Genomic DNA, 23,044 nt, shown 5'->3' with positions numbered 1-23,044 from the left:
TATTTGAAAATATGAGAATGTTCTGCTTATGTGAAGAGGACTATATCAGACAAGTTAGATGCTAAGTCTGATAAGCGTATATTTATTGCATACCCTAAGAAAATTAAGGGTTACCAATTATATCACCCCTTGAAACAAAAGGTGTTTGTTTCAAGGCATGTTATATTCTTAGAGAAAGAGTTTCTCTTGTAGGAAGCAAGTGGGAGTATAGTTGAACTTAATGAAGTTCAAAAGACTCCAATAGATACTAATAAGATGCCTAGTCAAGAACCGCAACTGATTATGACATAACCTTCTCGTAAATCAAGTAGGAGACATAATATTCCTGAGAGATATAGATCTCTTGTAAGAGAATCTAATGACGTGTTACTCATTAAGGATGAGAAATCTGCTGATTATAAAGAGACTCCGAATAGTTCAGAAAAGGACAAGTGGCTTACAGCCATAAAGTCAGAAATAGATTTCATGTACGAAAACAAGTTTGGAATTTGGTAGACCCACCTGAGAGCTTTACACCTATAGGGTGCAAGTGAATTTTCAAGAAGAAAACTGACATGGATGGTAATGTAATTACCTATAAGGCAAGGTTGGTGGCAAAAGACTAGGTAATACATTGATTATAATGAAACCTTCTCATATGTAGTCATTCTTAAATCCATTCGGATGCTTTTGGCCATATCAGCTCATCATGATTATAAGATATGATAAATAGATGTGAAAACATCTTTCTTTAATGGAAACCTGCTTGAGGATGTGTATATGATACAACTCGAAGGTTTCATATATGTTAAATGAATAAAGTATGCAAGATTCAACGGTCCATTTATGAACTAAAGCAAGCATCCAGGAATTGAAATATCTATTTTGATGAGGCAATCAAAGAGTTTAATTTCTCATAAAATCTAAACGAACCTTATGTGTATCAAAAGCTTAGCGGGAGTGTGATTATATTTCTAATATTATATGTTGATGACATATTACTTATAGGAAACAATGTGCTAGTTCTATAGTCAATTAAAATTTGGTTGTCCATGACATTCTCCATGAAAGACATGGGAGAAGTAACTTACATCCTAGGGATGAATATCCATAGAGATAGACCGAAATGGTTGCTTAGTCTTTCATAGTCAACATATATAGACAGAGTACTAAAACGGTTTAGCATGTCTGAATTCAGGAAAGGTTTTATACCTATGAGGCATGGAATTTATCCTTTGAAGTCTATGTGCCCACGCACAAAAGATAAAAGGATTTACATGGATAAGATACCTTATGCATCCGCAATAGGATTTATCATGTATGCTATGTTATATACAAGGCCTGATATATCATATACTCTGAGTGTTACGAGCAGATATCAGTCGATTCCAGGAATGGATCATTGGGCGGCTATCAAAATAATCCTTAAGTACTTGAGAAGAACTAAAGATATGTTCTTGGTATATTGAGAGAGTGATATGATCATACGCGGGTATATGGATGTTAGTTTCTAGACGGACAAGGATAACTCCAAGTCGCAGTCTGGATTCATATTCATATTAAATAGAGGCATAGTTAGTTGGAAGAGTTCTAATCAAGACATTGTTGCAGATTCTACCTATGAGGAGGAATACATTGCAGATTCGGAAGCAACAAAGAAAGTAGTTTAGATCAAGAATATCGTTACCGAACTTGGTGTGGTATCTGTTAGAGTGTATACTAAAAGTCTAGCTTTTGTAAACATTTATTTAGAAATAAAAGAATCATATTGGTCAAATGTCTACATTTTATTTGTTAAATGTAGTTGTTCAATTAATTAATATTGTAGATAACATGGTCTGAGGTGTCATACATAGAAGATCATGTTATTAGTTCTTTATAAATTATAAACAGTTGCTCACGACTAAGATGGAAAGGAATAAATCATTGGAATAGTCGTAGTGTAATTAGGTATTAGTTTATCTTGACTAATAAATTACACTAGTACACTCTAAGTGTATTGAGTAGGACCATTTTAGGTAAGTTCTTTTTATACTGACTTAATAAAAGAACTAGACCTTAGTTATTATGGAAATGTGTTCTCTTAAGCCTAATATAATAACAAGCACATATATTTAGTATTTATTTCTTTAACTTATCAAAGGGTGAGATTTAGCTTGATAAATCAATAGGCCTGATAAGTTGGGAAATGATATTACTTATAGTGTGTGTTGTTTATTATAGAAGGAAACTGTGTCCTAGTAAATCTAGGTTGAGAATGTCTCCAAGAAGAACTCATAAGGATTGTCATGTTAAACCCTACAAGGTCGACTTAGTCCGACATGACAATGAGGTTGAGTGATACTACTCTTGGACTTAGATATTAATTAAGTGAGTTGTCAGTAACTTACTTAATTAGTGGACATTCGTTATCTTAAACACAGGGAGACTAACACACTCATGATAAGAAGGAGCCCATAAATATAATTTGGAATTGGTGTGATAGTGCAACAATAACTCTCTAGTGGAATGAGTTATTGTTGATGAACTTGAGTTGTGTGTTCGGGGCGAACACGAGATACTCAAGCTCATCGAAAGGTCAAAACTAATTTCTCCTCTAGGTCCTTGTCGTAGCCTCATTAAAGCCTCAAGTCCATCCAATGAAATCCCATCTTGGTGTCCAAGAAGGGTCGGCCCAAGGCTTGGTGACCAAGCCAAGGGCCGGCCATGAATTCCTTCAAGGTGGTCGGCCTTTGCTTTGTGTAAAGGGGTCGTCCAAAATAATTCAAAGATGAGGGGGTGTTTTGAATTTTTAAAATCTTCTCTTTGTAGATATCTACAAGTTTTAAAAGAGAGTTTTTAAAATATAAAAACTTTCCTTATTTGAATAATGCCACATGGTTTAATAGAAAGTTTAAAAGTTTTAAAACTTTCCTTTTTTAACCATCCTCATGGTTTTAGAAAAAAGAAAGAGAAGGTTTAAATTTTAAATCTTTTAATTTTAAAACCATGGTTAAAAAAGGAAATTTTAGAAGAGAAGTTTTAAATTTTAAAACATGGTTTTAATTTTTTAAAACTTTCCTTTTTTTAACATTCACTTTAGAAAAGAGAGTTTGTAAAATTTCATAAGACGATTTCTTCTTGTAAAATTTTATAAAAATTATTTTTTTCTCTACTTGATGATGTGGCCAACCACCCTTGCTTGGTGCCCAAGCAAGGGGCTGGCCAATCAAAGTTTAAATCAAATCATGATTGATGATTGATTCAATCAAGAGGAAAGAAAAGGAAAAATTAAAAGGGAAAAGGAAAAACAAGAGGAATATTTTAATTTTTGTAAAAAGTCTTTCTTTATTTGCCTTGGGCAAGTAATATAAAAGAAGGGGAGAGGAGGCCTCATGTAATAACAATTCTTATTCTCTAGCTTGGTGATCCTCTTGTGGCCGGCCCTCTCCCCTCTTCCTTTCCCTTTGCTCTCTTGTTCCCTTAAGGTGGTGGTGGCCGAAACATAGAGAAGGAGAAGAAGGCTATTGGGTGGTGTTCATCTTGGAGGATCGTCGCCCACACGACGTCCAAGGCGAGATGAGGAATACGGCAGAAGATCTCGAGGTCATTAGCATACAAAGAGAATGTATAATTAGCAATTGTTTTCTGCATCATGCTAGTTATTTTTCTTTGTAAGAATTCCAAACACAAGAGGCATTAGATTCTAGTTTTTCAGATTTGTTTCGAAGTTGTGTTTTCTTTGTTTTGTTTTTCAAATTTGTGATTCGATTGTTCCTTTTAGTTAAACCTAGAGTTATATAAGGAAATTAAATATTAGCTTTCCTTAAAAGGTTTTGCCTAGGCGGTGGTGGATGCTCCCATACCCAAGAAGGTCATGTGCCTCGCCATGCAGTCCTAGAAGCCAATTTTGGAAATTAATATTTAATGGAATTTATAACATAGGTGGATTTGGATCAATAGTGTTAAGTTCCGTTTGCGATCCAAGTCTAAACCATTAAGAACAGATAAGTTAAATTTGGAATCAATGATGTTAAGTTCTGTCTGCGATTCCTAATTTAACTTCTAAAGAACACAATAGGTTATTTAGGAAAGGTTCGACACTTGTACACAATTTTTGTACAGTGGAACCGGTATGATCTTCCTAGGACTAACCAATAATTGGTATCAGAGCTAGGGTTTGCCTCTGTGTGTTTTGGTTTTCAAAATTAATTATGCACATGTCATACATAATTTAGGTAGGATAATAGTAGGATGTGCTAACTTTTTGGTTGCAGGCTCCAACTATTATGACATTTAGATATTGTGTGTGATTGGACCCTTGGACATGTCATGGGCATTATTTTGTGTGTGCATGATTGTATTTAACTAATATAGCAGGAGCTATATTAGCCCTAGGTTTTTAGAATTTTATTTTTTCGATCTAAATTACATGTACATTCCTTTATGGAATATAGAATCGATATATGTAAAATTCTATTTTTGTCACGGATTGTATCTTTGCGAGGCGTGGTGTTATTGGAGGACCAGAGGCGCAGCGGAATAAGAAGCAAGATAGATGCAACAACTCAACCCAATGGCGGTGGCTAAAGATGGCAGTAGCTAGGGTTGGAGCATACTGAAGACAGTGATGGAAAATGTCATAATAGTTGGAAAATTAATTTTCAAATTTATTGCTTTTATTTACTGTGATGTATATGTGCATGTGATGTATGCTAGCATAGGTTAAAATTCCTCACCTTAAATAACTAAGTGGGAGAGGGATTTTTAATAAAATTCCATGGTCTCCATTACTGGTTTATAAGTGATGCAACAAGCTTGCGTGTTGGCTCTGAGTGCCTCCCTCCACAATGGATGGGTTTGCTCCGGATCACTAGATCAAACTTCCTTTATGGATGGTTATAGGAAATTATTTAGGAGCGTGTGATCTTCTCCAACTGAAGGGGCACAATCCTATTTAATGGACTAAGTATCAAGTAATGGTATACACTTAGACGCATTCAATAGTATCCTCCCCAACGGAGTCACTGCTATTGTTTTGTGTGACCAAAGGAAAACCAACTATTAATTTTATTTGTCATAAAGTTAGGTGACAAGATAATAAAATTAATGGGTTACACCCTCCTCTTACAAATGTTGAATTTGTATACGTTCACACTAACGTGACATGCAATATTCACGGTGTTTTGAGGTGTTAGTAAATTTAAATAGTATTGTTTGAGGAATCAATATTATTCTAAATTTAGAGTCCTAACCAAAATTTATTTTGTGATTCTTAGGATGACTTTCAACCCATTGCCATTATTCTGAAAGAGAATAGACTTACTGGTCCCAACTATATAGATTGGAAAAGAAACCTGGATATTGTCTTAACTATTGAAAGCTATAAGTTTGTACTGTCAGAGGTATGCCCATATACACCTAATGGTGACTCTACCTAAGAGGAGATTGAGTATCATAAGAAATGGGTAAAAGCAGATGGGATGGCGCGGTGTTACATTTTGGCTTCAATGTCAAATGAATTGCAACATCAGCATCAAGATTTACCAACTGCTAATGATATAATGAATAATCTCAAAGAACTTTTTGGGCACCAGAGTCGGACTGCTAGGCAAGAGGCAATGAGAAAGTTAATGACAACCACCATGTCTGAGGGGACACCCGTAAGGGATCATATCCTCAAAATGACAGCTTATCTAAATGAAATACAAGTCCTTGGAGGAGAAATCGATGGGGAACCCCAGGTCGATATAATTCTCCAAACGCTACCCAAAAGTTTTGAGTAGTTCCGCCTGAACTATAACATGAATAAAAGGGAGTATACGTTGGCGGAACTTCTGACAAAACTATAGGTAGCAGAAGGCATATTTCGACACAGTTCTCAGATTCACTATGCTGAAAATGGTTCTACTTCTAAGTCGAAAGGCAAGAAGAAGAAGAAATAAGTATTTTCAGCAAAGAAGGTGAATAAACCTCAAGGTACAGGACAAAAAGCTGGAATGAATAAGCCGAAGGGCAAGTGCTTCATCTGCAAGCAGTCAGGACATTGGAAGGTGGACTGTCCTCGTAGGAATCAGAACAATAAAGGTATATCTCATTCTCTAGTAGTTGAAACATGTTTAGCGGTATTATCTACCAGCACCTGGTGTGTAGATACAGGAGCCACTAATCATGTCTGCAACTCTTTGCAGGGGTTCCAGGAAACCCGACACTATTTGAAGGAAAGATAACTATCTACATGGGCAATGCTACTAAGGTGACAGTTGTTGTAGTGGGAGACGTCTACTTATCTTTTGATAGGAATAGAAGTTTGGTTTTAAGAAATTATCTTTGTGTACCCAATTTTAGAAAGAATTTAATTTTAGTTTCTAAATTGTATTTGGATGGATATTATATTTCTTTTAGTAACAATGTGGTTATAAAGATAAATAAGGTTATTATCTGTTCTGGTGTATTGATTGGCAATTTATATACTTTAAATTCAATTTCTCCCACAATGCAAAATATGGAAATTAATAACACATCTTCTAACTCTAATAAGAGAAAAGAACCTTTGGAATGAACCAGACATATCTTTGGCATCTAAGGCTTGGTCATATTAACTTAAGTCGGATTCAAAGGCTTGTAGCCGATGGACTCTTGGGTTCATTATGTTAGGATCGATGGTCGCGGCTAGAGAGGGGGGGTGTGAATAGCTGACCCCAAATTGCTCATTTCTTCCTACGATTAGGGTTAGCGCAGCGGAAATAACTAAATAGAAACGCAAAAAGGAAAGATCAAACCTCAAACTCGAACTCGACGATGTAACGAGGTTCGGAGATGAAACTCCTACTCCTCGGCGTGTCCGTAAGGTGGACGAAGTCTATCAATCCGTCGGTGGATGAGTCCCCGGAAAATCGGCTAATAAGAACTCCTTCTGGGTGGAGAAACCTCACCACAAACTCTTGCAACAGCAAGATCAGAGTACAAGTACAAGAAGCACAGCAAGATACAAATATAAAGATGAATGTAACAACTCTTGCTTGCCTTCTCGTCGTCGACTGAAATTTGTAGATGAAGCACCAACTTCACAGAATCACAGCAGCAGCTGAAACCAGTCGAAGAAGTCGAGGAAGCTCACGCGAAGCTTCGGAAGCGAGCTTAACAAAGCTCTAGAATAGCAGAAGCAATAACTTGCAGAAGCAAGAAGAAGATCAAGAAGAAGCAGAAGCTTCGAAGAAGTTGAAGAGTAAGAGAGAGAGTCCACTGTAGAAGCCCTCAGCCCTTTTATAGCCTGCATCCACCTGCGAGAAGAACAGAGGCCAAAGACAACAGAAGAATCTAGCCGTTGTCTCTCAACGGCTAGGGCCAGACCGATCAGGCATCACCCTGATCGGTCTGGGGCTGATCTGATCGGTCGTGGGGACCGATCAGGCTCTATGCTGATCGGTCCCCAGACCGATCGAGCGCTCACGAGAGTTGCCCAACTCTGCATGCGTACCTGATCGGTCACGGGACCGATCGAGGCTTCTGATCGGTCCGAGGACCGTCGGCAATATGTCCTTCCTTTTCTCCCGAACTTCTTGCCTTCGATCGTTGTTTCTGATCGGTGCAGGCCGATCGATAACACTCGATGAGCTCTTGTTTAATTCTTGATCGGTCACGGACCGATTCGGATACTGATGTATCCGGATCGATCCATCGATCGATCGAGCAGATTTTGCCCAAACCAAGTCCCAAACCTTCCAAACCAACATCCGGTCAACCTTGACTGTTGGTACATCATGCTTAGCATCCGGTCACTCCCTTGACTGCTAAGACTCCCAACAAGTGTCCGGTCAATCCCTTTGACCCACTTTGTCTTTTCTCTTCGTGCAAGTATCCGGTTACTCCCTTGACCTACTTGACCTTCACAACACCGGATGTCCGATCAGCCTTGATCCATCCGGATTTTCCCTGCCCGACTTCACTCACGGGACTTCCAACCGCCTGACTTCACTCACCAGGACTTTCCCAGCTTCACTCACGGGACTTTCACCGGCTTCACTCACGGGACTTTCACCTAGCTTCACTCACTAGGGTTTTCACCGCTTCACTCACCGGATTTCCACTGCTCGGCTTCACTCACGGGACTTTCCCCTGGCTTCACTCACGGGACTTTCCATCTGGCTTCACTCACGGGACTTTCACTGGCTTCACTCACCAGATTTTCCTGGCTTCACTCACGGATTTTCCCGCTTCACTCACCGGATTTTCCATCGCCTTCCGATCTAGAGAGCGAGCTCAGGGCCCTCTCTAACCTAGTCAGAAGAGCTACCAAGCTCTCTCGTCTTTCACTTGGGTCCGGAGAGCAGCTGAGGCCCTCTCGACCTAGTCAGGAGAGCAGGCTGAGCCCTCTCCGACTTCCACTTGCCAAGTTCCCATACTTGGACTTCTCCGTGCCAAGTCTCCATACTTGGACTCTCTCCCGTGCCAAGCTCCCTGCTTGGACTTTTCCCGTGCCAAGCTCCTTGCTTGGACTTTTCCGTGTCAAGTCAACTCACCTCGGGTCAACCAGGTCAACCTTGACCAAGGGTTGCACCCACAACCTCCCAAGTTTCTGTTCTTGTCAAACATCAAGATACAACTTGAGTCAGGTCAACTCGAGTCAGGTCAACCAAGTCAACCTTGACCTAAGGTTGCACCAACAATCTCCCATCAAAATACAACTCTTCTGTTCTCGTCAAACATCAAAATACAACTCGAGTCAGGTCAACTCGAGTCGGGTCAACCAGGTCAACCTTGACCTAAGGTTGCACCAACACATTAGAGTTGGAAAACTTTCCAACCTGTGAATCTTGCTTGGAAGGTAAAATGACCAAGAGATCTTTTAAGGCCAAGGGGTATAGAGCCAAAGATGTGTTAGAACTAGTTCATTCTGATTTGTGTGGTCCTATGTCTATCCAGGCAAGAGGTGGTTATGAATATTTCGTCTCCTTTATAGACGATTATTCAAGATACGGATACATTTACTTGATGCGCCGCAAGTCTGAATGCTTTGATAAGTTCAAAAAATATAAGGCTGATGTGGAGAAACGTCTTGGTAAAAGTATTAAGACACTACGGTCTGACCATGGTGGCGAATACCTCTTTGGAGAGTTTAGAAATTACTTATCAGAAGCCGAGATTCAATCCCAATTATCTGCACATGGTACACCCCAACAGAATGGTGTGGCAGAACGAAGGAATATGACTCTTATGGAAATGGTTAGATCGATGATGAGTTATTCAGAATTACCAAATTCATTTTGGGGATATGCTTTAGAAACAGCAGTGTACATTTTGAATATGGTACCTTCTAAAACAATTCCTTCTACTCCTATGGAATTATGGAATGGGCATAAGCCTAGTTTGAATCATATTCGGATATGGGTAGTCTAGCACATGTGCTGAAGGGAGATACTGACAAGTTGGAATCACGTATAGAAGTTTGTCTGTTGTGGGATATCCTAAGGGAACGAAAGATGGTTTATTTTATAATCCTAAAAATCAGAAGATCATTGTTAGCACCAATGCTCGATTTTTAGAAGATGATTATGTAATGAACCATAAGCCCATGAGTAAAATTGTTCTAGAAGAAATAAGAGAGGACACGCCTACTTTAGTACCAACAGTACAAGATGAAGTATCATAAGAGACTGCAACACGTGTCACAGATGATGCACAGTTACAGACAGTGTCTCGTCGTAGTGGGAGGGTTTTGAGGCAACCTGAGAGATTCATGTTTTTGGGAGAATCTTCAGATTTGATCCCGGGTAAACATGAACCTGATCCCCGGTCATATGACAAAGCACTCCAAGATAAAGATGCAGTATCTTAGCAAAAGGCAATGAATTCTGAAATAGAATCTATGCATTCTAATAAAGTCTGGGAGCTTTCCTTAATAGAAGTCTTGAAGAAAACATCCATATGAAGCAATCAGAGGGATTCATTGAAAAAGACAAAGAGCATCTAGTATGCAAGCTGAATCGGTCCATTTATGGACTGAAGCAAGTTTCAAGATCTTGGAACATTCGGTTTAAAGAAGTAATCCAGTCATATGGATTTATTCAGTGTCCGGATGAGTCTTCTGTATACAAGAAGTGTAACGGAAATGTGGTGGTATTTCTTGTACTATATGTAGATGATATTTTGTTAATTGACAACAATGTCAAGGTATTATCGGACGTAAGGGTATGGTTATCCAAATAGTTTGATATGAAAGACTTAGGAGAATGTGCACATATTCTTGGGATCAAAGTTATAAGGGATCGTAAGAAAAGAATGTTGTGCCTATCCCAAGCTTTATATATAGATACAATCCTTGCTCGTTTTAGCATGCAGAACTCTAAGTAAGGTTTCTTACCTTTTAGGCATGGAGTAGTTTTATCTAAAGAGATGTCTCCGAAGACATCAAAGGGGATAGAGGACATGAAGACAGTTCCTTATACTTCGGCTGTGGAAAGCCTAATGTATGCAATGTTGTGTACGAGACCTGATATCTATTTTGTCATGGGCATGGTTAGCAGATATCAGAGTAACCCTGGACAAGAACATTGGACTGCTGTAAAGCATATATTGAAGTACCTGAGAAGGACTAGAGATTATATGCTAGTTTATCAAGCAGACAATTTGTTCCCTGTGTGTTACACGGATTCAGATTTCCAATCAGATAGGGACAACAGTAAGTCTACATCAGGCTATATGTTTACTTTAGGAGGTGGAGTCATTGCATGGAGGAGATTTAAGCATAAATGCGTTTCGGACTCAACCATGGAAGCTGAGTATGTGGCAGCCTTTGAGGCAGCCAAAGAAACTGTATGGCTCAGGAACTTCCTAATGGACTTAGATGTGATTCCTGGTTTGCCCAAAAGCATCACGATTTATTGTGATAATAGCGGTGCAGTTGCAAACTCAAAGGAACCACGAGCTCATAAGGCAAGTAAGCATATAGAGCGCAAGTACCACCTGATACGAGACATAGTCAAGCGAGGAGAAGTTGTCGTCGCCAAGATTGCATCAGCAGATAACCTGGCAGATCCTTTCACTAAGGCCCTTCCGGCAAAAGCTTTTGATCGGCATGTGGAGGGGATGTGAATCAGATGTATGGCAACAGATATGGAAGCTTAGTCTTTTAGTATAAGTGGGAGATTGTTAGAGTGTATACTAAAAGCCTAGCTTTTGTAAATATTTATTTAGAAATAAAATAATCACATTGGTCAAATGTCTACATTTTATTTGTTAAGTATAGTTGTTCAATTAATTTATATTGTAGATAACATGGTGTGTGGTGTCACACATAGAAGATCATGTTATCAATTCTTTATAAATTATAAACAGTTGCTCACGACTAAGATGGAAAGGAACAAACCATTAGAATAGTCATAGTGCAATTAGGTATTAGTTTATCTTGACTAATAAATTACACTAGTATACTCTAAGTGTATTGAGTAGGACCATTTTAGGTAAGTTCTTTTTATACTAACTTAATAAAAGAACTAGACCTTAGTTATTATGGAAGTGTGTGCTCTTAATCATAATATAATAACAAGCACATATATTTAGTATTTATTTCTTTAACTTATCAAAGGGTGAGATTTAGCTTGATAAATCAATAGACCCGATAAATTGGAAATGATATTACTTATAGTGTGTGTTGTTGATTATAGAAAGAAACTGTGTCCTAGTAAATCTAGGTTGAGAATGTCCCCAAGATGAGCTCATAAGGATTGTCATGTTAAACCCTGTAGATGGACTTAGTCTGACATGACAATGAGGTTGAGTGATACTACTCTTGGACTTAGATATTAATTAAGTGAGTTGTCAGTAACTTACTTAATTAGTGGACATTCATTATCTTAAACACAGGGAGACTAACATACTCATGATAAGAAGGAGCCCATAAATGTAATTTGAGATTGGTGTGGTAGTGCAACAATAACTCTCTAGTGGAATGAGTTATTGTTGATGAACTTGAGTTGTGTGTTCGGGGCGAACACGGGATACTCAAGCTCATCGGAAGGCCAAAACTAATTTCTCCTCTAGGTCCTTGTCGTAGCCTCATTAAAGCCTCAAGTCCATCCAATGAAAGCCCATCTTGGTGTCCAAGAAGGGTCGACCCAAGGCTTGGTGACCAAGCCAAGGGCCGGCCATGAATTCCTTCAAGGTGGCCGACCTTTGCTTTGTGCAAAGGGGTCGTCCACAATAATTCAAAGATGAGGGGGTGTTTTGAATTTTTAAAATCTTCTCTTTGTAGATATCTACAAGTTTTAAAAGAGAGTTTTTAAAATATAAAAACTTTCCTTATTTGAATAATGCCACATGGTTTAATAGAAAGTTTAAAAGTTTTAAAACTTTCCTTTTTTAACCATCCTCATGGTTTTAGTAAAAAGAAAGAGAAGGTTTAAATTTTAAATCTTTTAATTTTGAAACCATGGTTAAAAAAGGAAATTTTAGAAGAGAAGTTTTAAATTTTAAAACATGGTTTTAATTTTTTTAAATTTTCCTTTTTTTAACATTCACTTTAGGAAAGAGAGTTTGTAAAATTTTATAAGAGGATTTCTTCTTGTAAAATTTTATAAAAATTATTTTCTTCTCTACTTGATGATGTGGACGACCACCCTTGCTTGGTGCCCAAGCAAGGGGCCGACCAATCAAAGTTTAAATCAAATCATGATTGATGATTGATTCAATCAAGAGGAAAGAAAAGGAAAAAATTAAAAGGGAAAAGGAAAAACAAGAGGAATATTTTAATTTTTGTAAAAAGTCTTTCCTTATTTGCCTTGGGCAAGTAATATAAAAGAAGGGGAGAGGAGGCCTCATGTAATAACAATTCTTATTCTCTAGCTTGGTGATCCTCTTGTGGCCGGCCCTCTCCCCTCTTCCTTTCCCTTTGCTCTCTTGTTCCCTTAAGGTGGTGGTGGCCGAAACATAGAGAAGGAGAATAAGGCTATTGGGTGGTGTTCATCTTGGAGGATCGTCGCCCACACGACGTCCAAGGTGAGGCGAGGAATACGGCAGAAGATCTTGAGGTCATTAGCCTACAAAGAAATGTATAATTAGCAATTGTTTTCCGCATCATGCTAGTTATTTTTCTTTGTAAGAATTCCAAACGCAAGAGGTATTAGATTCTAGTTTTTCGGATTTGTTTCGAAGTTGTGTTTTCTTTGTTTTGTTTTTCGAATTTGTGATTCGATTGTTCCTTTTGGTTAAACCTAAAGTTATATAAGGAAATTAAATATTAGCTTTTCTTAAAAGGCTTTGCCTAGAGGGTGGTGGATGCTCCCATACCCAAGAAGGCCATGTGTCTCGCCATGCAGTCCTAGAAGTCAATTTTAGAAATTAATATTTAATGAAATTTATAATATAGGTGGATTTGAATCAATAGTGTTAAGTTCTGCTTGCGATCCAAGTCTAAACCATTAAGAACAGATAAGTTAAATTTGGAATCAATGATGTTAAGTTCCATCTGCGATTCCTAATTTAACTTCTAAAGAACACAATAGATTATTTAGGAAAGGTTCGACACTTGTATAAAATTTTTGTACAGTGGAATCGGTACGATCTTCCTAGGACTAACCAACAGTCTCATCCACTATTGAAGAATTATTTATTTATTGCGACAACACTGGAGTCATTGTATAAGCAAAGGAACCTAGATCTCATCAGCGATTCAAACACGTGTTTCATTGTTATCATCTGATCAAGGAGATCATTAGTAGGTAAGAAATATAATTTAAGAAAATTTCCACTGAAAGAAATTTAGTGGATCCTCTGATAAAGGCTCTACTATAAAGTAAGTTTGAGAGTCATGTTCATGCTTATGGTTTAGGACACCGTGGCGATTGACATCAGTGATACAAACACGTGTTTCGCTGTTATCATCTGATCAGGGAGATCATTAGTAGGAAAGAAATATAATTCAAGAAAATTTCTATTTAAAGGAACCTAGTGGATCATTTAACAAAGACTCTACCATAAAGTAAGTTTGAGAGTCACGCCCATGCTTATGGTTTAGGACACCATGGCGATTGACATTAGGTCAAGTGGGAGTATTAGATTTTGAGGGATGTTCTAAGATAATCGCCTTATGATTTTACTATTTATTTGATAAATATAGATTCACTATTTGAGTGCATATTATATGTTTGAATAGTCTTAAGCTCATTTATTGAATGCCCACAATACAATTCATAGCATGAGAGAATTTGTGATTGGATCACAACTTATAATTATTTCTACATGTGCAATTATGAATGCATTGGAATTTTTCTAGTCATCGAACTGGTGCTTGGAGATTATTAATTCTATAAGACTAGTACGAGTTATACTCATTGGTTTGGCCAAGCAGTTATTTCTCACTAGTTGGAGATATTGAGATGTCGAGAGTTAAACGTGGATGTTAGTTATGGTAACTAATTTATTAGAGTGACCTACTGTAAGACTTCATATGGTTCTTTACATATATAAATATATATATATGAAGTTCTTACTAGAGCTCAAGTGTAAATTTCCTTAGACTTGAGGTATGCAAGTCACCTTGGTCATGGAGGTTTATACTTTGATATCTTAAGCAAGCATCTCCTTGGAGGTGTAGACCCGAGATGATTAGGTATAAGTTGAAGTAACCAAATGTGTTTCGATAGCCCACAGAGGATTCACCGCTCCTTACGAGGAGACCTATACCCTATGACCACTCATTAAGATTATTACTCAAAGTTTTTGACAAAAACATCACATGTTAAAAGTATCAGACTCTTGTACACGTGTATGAGTAATTTGAATCCATAGAATGAGAAAGTATTATTTAGGCTAGATGTAACGTAGTCAGCCTAATGGAGGCAGACACATAGACCATGTCTTGAACCAAGTGGGTATAGGGCGAGTAAAAGGAATGAGGCATGACTCACTATAGCTATTTAAGGGTTCAGAATTAGTTCTAAGATTGACTATGATTTTTTGATTAATTGGGGATCGTAATGTACTATTAGATGCCACTTATGATCGTTCTATAATTAAGTAGTTAATTATGGATGACCAAGATAAACCGAGAATCTATTGGGTCACACGCAATACGAGTCTCTGAAAGACGTAAAACAAATTAGAAAATAAGATTCTCATATCAAGAGATAATGTTTGGTTGGACCATACATAAAATAAATATGGAAATATTTATCGGAATGGAAGTGCGGATGAGTCATATCTCTTATGAAAGAGATGGATCTTGTTCGGTTTAGTCATGAACCAATTTGGTTTAGCCATGAACTAACTTAATTAAGTTGTGAACCAAACCAAGAGAATAATGGGTTAATTTTTAGTTAAGGCATAATGGATTAGATTTGGGCTTTCTAATTCAACTCATTAAAGAGGACTATATATTGATATGGTTAAAAGAGAATTAATATATAATTCATTATTGGCTTGATTAGGTTTTGGAAATCTAAACCCAATACCTCTCCCTCTCCCTCTCTCTTGCCACCGACCACAACAAGAGGTTCTCCTCTTGTTGTCGTAAGCCACCCAAAGGAAGACCTTCCTTTTGCTTCTTCTTCCTCTTCTTGATCCTTTTCCTTTGCTTGTGACTAGTACCTTCCGAAGGTGAAGTTTGTTCTCTTAGAGTTGTCTTAAAGAGGTCAGCGTGGATACGAATAGAGACAAGATCGATAACATCACAAAAGGTTGATGCCCTTCTCGTTGCAGGTCATCCGTAATGTATAACTAGAATAATTGTTATTTGTATATTTGTACACCTTTTCTTGATAATATAATTTACCTTTCATAAAAAAAATAGAATAATTTTTGTTCAATTTCTTTTATTCTATGATCTTGTCTGTACGATTGTATCTTACATATGTGCAGTGTGTGTGGTGCAATAAATTAGTTTATTTATTAAGCCTTCAGTTGTGCATATTTACGAAACGTGTTTTTAGTATACACCACATCGGACATATCCCATCAATTTTCCCTAAGTTTTCTTCTTCTTATAATCTTTGTAACTCTTGTGATTCTTTGAGGGTTTCCACCTTTGAAAGAGTTTTAAGAAGGAGAAAGATAGTGGATTTTTTAAAATGATCCATTGACGAACCATAGGTCATAGAGTTGGAGTCTGAGGGACTATAGAACCACGTAAATGCCTATGTGTTTGTGATTGCTAGTGTTGCTTGTTTTCTATTTCATTATGCTAACTTTGTTTGTATGACCTTGCTAGTTTGTAACAAGTGTATAGCTTAAATCACTATTTAACCCCCACCCCTCTAGTCGGCTTCTATGGTCCTAACAAAGCATTCATTCAACACCAAAACCACTTCACTACATTCTCTACTCTCAAGCTCCTTCTTCCACTCATTGTAATTTTTCTTTTACACTTTTGTAATCAAGGTATTGTAAGAGGTTCCTTCACCTTTATATGGTTTCTAATAAGGAGAAAACTAGTGAAATTCATGGAGTGGCCTGCAAAAATATCATAGGCCAAAAGTAGGAGCTTAAGGGCTATCAAACCACATAAACTATTGAGTTAGAATCTCTCTCTCTTTCTTTTATACATTTCTTTAGTGTCTATTGCTTTTAATTTTCTTATTACAAAATAATTTTCTTGTTGCATCTATGTTCCATTTAAGGCTATTCTCTCCCTCCCTTCTAACATTCTTTCAAGCCTACGACATCAAGGCATTAGTGTTTGATTTCTTGTCTTTCTTATTTCCACTTCATTTTTTGTTTGATTGAACTTGCTAAGCTATTAGCTAGAGGATAAGTCTTATTTGCAGGAGTAAATACTATTCACTCCCTCTAGCCTTTCAACCAACTAACCTATCGGTCCTAAATGGCTCAACAACCCAAATTAAGGTGGACTCATGGACATATTTGATTAAATTAAATAGAATGATCCTGAGGAGCATGGTTCATTCAACGAATTACCATGTCCCCTTGGGCGATGCTGTGGTTAAGGCATGAGGTGTTGTTACATGAGGTTTTGGGATTAAAACTCAATGTGCATGATCATACTTTCCCCATGTCTTGTCCACCTACACTAATGGTTAATAGTCACCCATGATTTACCTCCTCCATGTTAGCCTACGGACGGGTTGACGGGAGCACTGGAGACGAGTGAATCACCTTATGCCATATTCAATGACTTACCATCCTAGGATGAGATGGACTCCAAGGCATGGAGCATCTAGTGGTGGACTCAATGGCAAAGAGCATCGGTTAGAAAGAGTAATCTAACCTATAATCTTCTATGCTAGGATCCAATTCAAGCTTTCAGTAATCAACTCTTTCCTAGCTTTCATTCATATTATTAGAAAGAGTATTATTATTTGAGACTATCTCATTCAGTAAGAGGCTTGTCCCTACTATCTCTTGTAAAGGAGTGTGCACACCAAATGGGATGTAAATTGTGTAGGAGTAGGGTCTCTTAACCATGTTATATAGACTTGTTAGTATTTTTATACTTATTGTTTCACTACATATAATGTAAGTATCCCGGATTAGTTTTGATATGATCAACTGAGTTAAGTTAAACCCTATGTATTTGATACTTTATGTTTGAATGTACGGGGATTTAGGAACAAAAAAAGTTGAGTGGAAGATGCAACGAGCTAAAAGGATGGCACTGGAAGGGAGTCAGTGGACTCAATGTATCAGAATGATGAGAAGTTATGGAAGAGTACATTAGTCTAGCGAGAAGGCTACGTGCAGAGCATCCAGGGGATGAGAAGTTGGGGAAGAAACTTGCACGAGGAGAAGGCCGAAGTTGAGTTTGGATGAGCTCAACTTTGGACGACCAGAGCATCACCTAATCAAGCACCCGAATCCATTCTAGGTGCTCGGATTCCATGCAACAGGATCCAATCCAAGTGCTCGGAAAGGGCGACCACATTAGCAAGCCATTACTAAAGCGGATCAGCATGGAGTCCATGTCAGCAAAATTTAGGCACCTAAATCGCTTCCAGGCACCCGAAATGCCAAGAACCGTTGAGCAGACTATTGTCAAGTGGATCAACTCGACCAAAGTCTAGGCGCCCGAAAAGTGCTACATCAGCAAATGACTATCTCGACCAGAAAGCTATAAATAGAGGTCTTATCCTCTAAGTTTAAAATACACATTCTATATTTATTTCTAGTTTTAATTTTAAGCTTCTGTACTTTCAACTCTGTAAGAGGTTTCTCTGCCTCTGACCTTTGTCAAAAAAAGAGCTTCTATAGTATGTCTTTTACAATCTTGAATTAACAACCATGTAGGTTATAATCAAGTAAATTCTCTTAGTCCACTTTACTTTTTATGTTATTTCTTTTGAGTAATTAATAGTATATACTTGCTAAGTAAATAGTAAGAGAAGGTTTAACATTAATTTGTAGACTATTCATCTCCCTCTAGTCGGTCCACTAAATCCTACATATAAGAGTGACTTGATTTATTTCTTAGGCTCTTTTGTTTGCTTTTGCAATGCTTGAAAGTTCATCCATGCTTGAAAGTTTTACAATGAAGAATTCATTTCCAATACCAATGATCATGTCAAACTCTCCTTTTATTTTCCTAAACCCTAAACCTTGAATGATCCTATATGTTGGTCTCCTCCTTGATTACAAAGTCAAATTCCTACCGCATTGATAAGAAACTATCTAGGAAAATACATGAACCACTTATACATGAATGATTATCATCATCTTTGCTTGAAAGTCTTACAATGAAGAATTCAATTCCAATCCCATGTATCATGCATGTTAAACTCTCTTTTCATCTTCCATGGTGTTTGCACTTTGCTTAATAATTGCATCTTCTACAAAGGCTCCATTTGTTTCATAAAAAACATTTTCTAGAAAAATATACTATAAATCATGGTCAATCAAAAATATTTTTTCATCAATGGAAAATTTATTTAAGTAATAGGTATTTTTGAAAAAAAAAGAATACCCTTGGAATAGAGCAAAAAATCATTTTCCCTTGCTCACCCAAAAGCATTCTCCCCCACTATAAACTTCTCTCTATCCTCCATTTTTCACCCTCACTCATGCAAGTTGATCTATTTGAAAAAAATTAATCTAAATGGAAAGGCCAAGAAGGTAGAGCAATTCATGTGGTCCAAGTGACTCAATGAAGCCACATGGTTTGATTAGGGTAAGTCATTCAGTTGAGTCGCATGATCTAGACTAACCAAGTGATTCAAATGGACCAATCAATATGATGATTATCTAGTCAATGGTTAAACCCAATAATTGAGTTCAGGTCAAGCTCGATCATGTTGATTAAGCTAGGGGTAGTCAAGTAGGGGAATCAGGTTGAGTAGTTAATGAGCTAATGGAATATCAAACTAAAAGGTCAATCAAGCCTCAAGAGAGGGGGAATCAATTCACATCAAGAACGATCAAACCGAAAGTCTGAATGCTAAGAGGATGAGAGAAGGTAGATCAAATTGCAAGGGTAGGTCAGATTGAGTGTGCATGTTAGGTTGAGGAGGTTGAGTGTTGAGTCAGATTGGATATGTGAGCTAAGTGTATTAGGGGACTCAATGGGCCAAGTTGGCTAGACAAGCTAGTCAAGACTAATAGATCGACATAGGGATTGGTCAAGTTGGGTAATTAATTGGGTCTGCCAAGCAAATTTTGTCAAGGTGTATGTCAATAGGGTAGGTAGACATGATTTAGTCCATTATTATTAAGGTTGACTAGTCTTATTGCAATAAAAGATGATTACGCATCATAAGTGTCTCTCACATCCCGTCTCTAAATTATGTGAGGAGAGGTAAATCATAAGATCAACTTATAACTGGCCATCAAATTAACTAGGGGTGAGAAGGTTGATTAGTCTCATCTAACTAAGGAGGGTGGAAATTGCTAGATTGGAGAGAATGGAGATAAGGGTGATTGGATTGGCCAGCTAATGGGACCGAGGACGAATCGAGCTTGAATCAATCATGCTGACAGATTGATTCAGGTGATCGGACATGGAACTGAATTAGGCAATTGATTTATTCAAGCAGAATAATCGATCCGTATGAGTATGAGTATGTTGATCTAGATGACTTGGTTAGTCTAGGAAGATTAAATGTGTCCGTCAATTGCAAACCCAGTAAAGTTAAACTATCGATTAGTTAAACCTTAAATATTTTCAAATCGTGTACATTACAACATTAAATAAAACTATATTTCAACATATTTTGAAAACGCATCAAAAAAAAAAAATGAAACATTTTTTATAAATATTTTTTATGAAAAAATATGAAAAAATAATTTGTTTATAGATAAACAAATATTAATATTTTAACTATCTCTTATTTGTGCAATCAAGAATGACAAATTTATTATAATATGACAGAATCAATTCTCAATGGGTATATGTACAAAAACAACAACCAAACCTTTTCTCACTAGGTGGGGTTAGCTGTGTGAATCATTTTACGCCATTGAGCTCTATCTCCTATTATATCATCATCTATATTTAAATAAATTTTATCTTATTTTATTGTTGCTAACCAAGTCTTTTTTGGTATTCCTCTTCCTCGTTTGATATGCATGTTTATCATAGTTTCACATACCCTAATTGGAGCATTTATTGGTCGTCTAAGTACATGTCCGTACCATCTTAAACGTGTCTCTCGGAGTTTGTCCTCAATAGATGCAACTCTGACTTTCTTTCTAATGCCCTTATTTCTTATTTTGTCTATCTTCGCATGTCCACATATCCACCTTAACATCCTCATCTATGCAACTCTCATCTTCTGCTCATGTGCTCAAGTCATAGCCCAACATTTAGCTCCATATAACATAACAGGTCTAACTGCGGTTTTATAGAACTTACATTTAAGTTTAAGAGGTACTTTACGATCACATAAAACACCCGACGCTCCCCTCCATTTCACTCATCCTGCTTGTATTCTATGTAAGACATCTCTCTCAATCCCTCCATCATTTTGTAAAAATGATCCTAAATATTTAAACCTCTCGGTTCCGGGCAACTCGTCCTCTCCTATCTTAACAATTGTTTCATTACTTCTAATATTGTTAAACTTAAATTTCATACATTCTGTCTTTAATCTACTAAGCTTAAAACCTTTCCCTTCTAGTGTTTCCCTCCAAGATTCTAGCTTAGCATTTACTCCTTCACGTGTCTCATCTACCAAAATAATATCATCTACAAACAACATGCACCACGGTACTGTGTCTTGAATGTGCGCAGTGAGTTCGTCCATAATTAGTGTAAAAAGATAGGGACTTAGGGCTGATCCTTGATGTAACCCTATCTTTATTGGAAATGCTTCAGTTACTCCGCCTGAAATCTTTACTCTGGTCGTTACATCCTCATACATATCCTTAATTAGTTCAATATATGTTACGCTAACACCTCTCTTTTCTAAAATTCTCCATATAAGTTCTCTTGGGACTCTATCATAAGATTTTTCTAAGTCAATGAATACCATGTGTAGATCTTGTTTTTGCTCTCGATATTTTTCAATTAATTGTCTAAGGAGATGTATAGCTTCTATTGTCGACCTTCCGGGCATTAACCCAAATTGATTTTCTATCACTGTGGTCTCCTTCCTTAATCTTTTTTCTATTACTTTTTCCCAAAGTTTCATAGTATGACTCATTAGTTTAATACCCCTATAGTTTGCACAATTTTGTATGTCTCCCTTGTTCTTATATAAGGGAACTAGAGTACTTATCCTCCATTGATCAGACATTCTTTTCGTTTTCAATATCATGTTAAATAATTTTGTAAGACATTCAATACCTTGTTTCCCTAAGCACTTCCATACCTTTATCTGAATATCATCTGGTTCAACGGTTTTTCCATTGTGCATCTCATTTAAAGTTTGTTTACTTCTGAAATTTGAATTCTACGATAAAAATTAAAATTTCTATGCTCATTTGACCTAATTAAATTACCTAAGTTAAGTTGGTCACCTAAACCTTCATTAAAAAGTTGATGAAAATACCTCTTCCACCGCTCTTTTATTTCTCCATCATTTACTAATACCCTATTACATTCATCTTTAATACATTTTATTTGGCTAAGATCTCTTGTTTTCCTTTCTCTCACTTTAGCTATTCTATAAATGTCTCTTTCCCCTTCTTTTATATCCAATTTTTGATATAACAGTTCAAAAGTTTCATTTTTTGCTTCACTCACTACTTTCTTAGCTTCTTTCTTGGCTATTGTATATTTTTTTAAGTTTTCCTCGTTCTTACAAATATATAATTCCTTATAAGCTATTCGTTTTTCCTTCACTTTCTCTTGTACTTTCTCATTCCACCACCAAGATTCTTTACTTAGTGGTGCATGTCCCTTTGACTAACCGAATACACTCTTAGCTACTATTTTCAACTTTGATACCATTTTATCTCATGTTGTATTAGAGTCATCGTATATTTCACCTAATGTTTGTATTTCTACATTCTCCTTAAATATATTTTGTTTCCCATCCTTTAACTTCCACCACTTAATTCTAGGAATTGTATATATTTTCTTTCTATTGATACTATGTTTAAGGCGTATATCCAACACTACTACCCTATGTTGGGTAGTTAAGCTTTCTCAAGGGATGACTTTGCAATCTTTATAAATCTTTCTATCCTTCTTCCTAACCATAAGAAAGTCAATTTGCGATTTATTATTCCCACTTTTGAATGTGACTAAGTGTTTTTCTCTTTTCTTAAAAAACGTATTAGCTAATATAAGGTTATATGCTATCGCAAAATCTAATATAGTTTTCCCTTCCTCATTCCTCGTTCCAAACCCATAACTCCCATGTACTCTCTCATATTCCTCAGTTTTCACTCCGACATGCCCATCTAGATCATCTCCTATTAAAATCATTTCATTTGGTGGAATATTTTGTAATATTTCATCTAAGTCCTCCCAAAACCTTGATTTGGTAGCTTCATCTAATCCTACTTGTGGTGCATATACACTAATTATGTTCATAGTTTCTTTCGCCACTATTATTTTAAGGGTTATAATTCTATCCCCTTTTCTAACTACTCCTATAACTTCATCCTTTAACAAACTATCTACAATGATACCCACTTCATTTCTTGCTTTACTTTTTCCAGTGTACCATAACTTAAAACTCGAGTTCTCTATCATCTT

Source organism: Zingiber officinale, chromosome 1A, assembly GCF_018446385.1.
Source record: "Zingiber officinale cultivar Zhangliang chromosome 1A, Zo_v1.1, whole genome shotgun sequence".
Classification (NCBI taxonomy): domain Eukaryota; kingdom Viridiplantae; phylum Streptophyta; class Magnoliopsida; order Zingiberales; family Zingiberaceae; genus Zingiber; species Zingiber officinale.
Note: the sequence above shows the minus strand (reverse complement) of the source record.